The sequence below is a fragment of the Frankliniella occidentalis genome, unplaced genomic scaffold, assembly GCF_000697945.3.
Source record: "Frankliniella occidentalis isolate FOCC.00 unplaced genomic scaffold, Focc_3.1 Scaffold139, whole genome shotgun sequence".
NCBI classification, from domain to species: domain Eukaryota; kingdom Metazoa; phylum Arthropoda; class Insecta; order Thysanoptera; family Thripidae; genus Frankliniella; species Frankliniella occidentalis.
The window spans coordinates 161,231-163,872 of NW_026267266.1; the positions used below are offsets into that span (position 1 = coordinate 161,231).

Genomic DNA, 2,642 nt, shown 5'->3' on the forward strand with positions numbered 1-2,642 from the left:
CCTTCCCCTTCCCCCCGGACCCGCTGGACACACACGGGACGCAGAGCAGAGAGCCTCTGTGTGATGGGGAGCAAACCTTAGGGTCGGGAATAATTGATTTCACGTCTTGATGAGGGCACTGCGACCGTGCGACCTGCAGCAGGTGCAGGCGGCATGCTGGGGGCGGGGGCAGCGGCGGGGGCGGCGCTTTCACTTCCACTGGACCGAACACAGACCGGGCAGGGGCCGCGACGGGGAGCAGCCAGCACGTGGCGCATACTGATGACGGCGCGAGGAGAAACTCCTCCGTCGCGACGTGGAATATGCTTTCGCACTTTGAGCCACGGCCGAGTGCGGGACCCTCGAGGGAGGAGACGCTTTAGCGTTCCACGTTGATTAAGAATGCAAAAGTTTCTACTTCATTTTGAGGAGGACGAAATTTCACATCCATGCGAGGGGGTCTTTTGATGTGTACACATGTTTCCCGAAATACTTGATTCGCAGTGATTTCCGTCCGCTTATATTCATTCCATACGTTTCCTCGAGTTTTCTAGATGTAGAAAACGCTCATTTCGACTAATTTGTCAGTTGTTCTACTAGTTTCCCGCTTAGTTTAAGCGATTTCTTCGAATACTTTTTATCCTGATGATTCCCAGGCAGGTATACAATGATTCCCGGTATTGCCCCCTCACCCCTCGCATCCATGTTAACTCCACCTTACCGATTTCGTTTTCCTTTTGTTGTCATATCGGTTTGGCTTTGGTCTTGCTGCGGCCTGGAGTTGGCGCTCGCTCGCTCAGTGTCGTCAGTCTGCAGTCTTCGCACCCCCTGGGAGATGTGGGGGGCTGCGGTGCGCGCCCAAAGTCTCTCGGCACGCGGTTGCGGCCTGCAGCCTGCTGCTGCAGCAGAAGCACAACCCTGCAGTCGCACCGGGGAATAAAATGCAGCAGAGACAGTAGTGTCTCTCCGAGTTGGGGGGAAGGCGGCGGCGGACGGAAATCCTGCCGCTCCGTGGGTGGGTCCCCCCGGGGTCCCCTTTGGGACACCCCCCAAACATTATTGCGCGCAGAGATGTATTTTACTTTGTCTGCTGCTGCTGCGCGGTGTGTCTGAGATGGCAATATTCCCATCGCGTCGCCGCGTCGTCTCCGTCGGCCGAGTGAATATTTCATGCGGTGCGGAGGGAGACGGGAAGGGGGGAGGGGGGCGTCGCCTCGGGAGGGGGCTGTGGTTATTACTCTGGGAGCCCCAGGACGCCCCCACTCTCTCGCTCTCTGGGTTTACAAAGCCAAAGTGTCAAACGGCTAATCTTTTATTCCAGCCTCATTCATAAGCCTCTCCTCCGAAGGCTGTGTGGACGGGCAGACAATGGGTCCAACTACCATCTCTCTCTCTCTCTCTCTCTCTCTCTCTCTCTCTCTCTCTCTCTTTCCATCTCGCTCTTTCTCTTTCTCTGCCGGGGTGCCATCAACATCTCCGATATTATCTTTGCACTAAATGCACCTCTCCGGGGTCGCCATTAAACAACGGGACTCGTTATCTCGAGGCGACGCGCCGCCACCCAGTCAGCTCGAAAAAGGAGGAATATCATCGCCTCCGGCAGCCGCCCCGCTGCACCGTCGCTCCTCGCGTTCTAACCCGATTTACTGCAGCTCCTTACCGAGCACCCATTTTCTTCTTGCATTTTTGCATTTCTTTCTATCTTTGTTCCTCCTACTTAATTATTTTCTCCCTCTCTCTCCCGTCGGACGACAAGTTCTCCAGGGAATTATACTACAAATAGCAGAGTCAGATGTCCCACCTATAAAAAGAGCGAGATTTTTTCTCCTTGTTCCATTTAAGTGATAATTAAGAAACTTCACTCTCATTGAGTGATATTCTATACTGTCACTCCAATTAAGTAAGATTAACTTTATGAATCTTTACTCCAAAAATGCGAGGGTTCCCAATCATCACTCAATTAGAATGACATTGCTTAATTTCTCGATCTAATCGAGCGAGGAAATCAAACCTCGCCCTCTGGGAAGCAAATTCTCCCTCTCCTAAGGGTGAATCCTCGCTCTAGGATTTCTAGTTCACAGAGTGGTCGATCTACGCCGTCCTCTGGTTATACTCCGGATTCATGGGTTGCGGTTGGGTTACTCGCACGGTGCCAAAAGACGCCCTTGGTGAATGGCGACAGGCAAAAAAAAAAACAACATTTTATGCTTTTTGAAATGCCCCAAAACTGCAAAAAACGACAAAGACACACTTTTGATAGGAGACAGTGGCATAGGACTACAGTGCCTCATTCACAAAACAAAATATGTGGGTATATGTCACTACTATTTTTGGAACTATTTTATTTTATCCGCAATATACCTCTGTGCGGCATTTGACCCGGCACGCCGGATGCCGATATGTGTCGGGACTGCAGCCACACCATTGCGACCCCCTCTCCCCCGAGCCTAGTCCGGCCGGTCCCCGCCCGCCCCCGCCCCCCGGGTGAGGCCGCTAAAGCCGCTGGAATCAGGTTAGCATGCACGCGTGGTGCAACAACACAGACCCGCAGAGTGCACACATTTGAAGCGGCTGGCGGCGGCGGCGGGACGCGCCACTCAGCGCTGGTGCCACTTCGCGAAAAATATGGAAGCGCCGAAAACTTTCTATGCACCATCCCCCCC

At 53.3% G+C, this 2,642-nt stretch overlaps 1 protein-coding gene across 4 annotated transcripts in view; it reads left to right on the forward strand.

Annotated features, from left to right (window-relative positions):
* LOC113208568 (tachykinin-like peptides receptor 99D) overlaps positions 1 to 2,642 on the forward strand; it is a 136,727-nt gene that overhangs the window by 31,872 nt on the left and 102,213 nt on the right. The gene's annotated exons all lie outside the window — the stretch shown is intronic.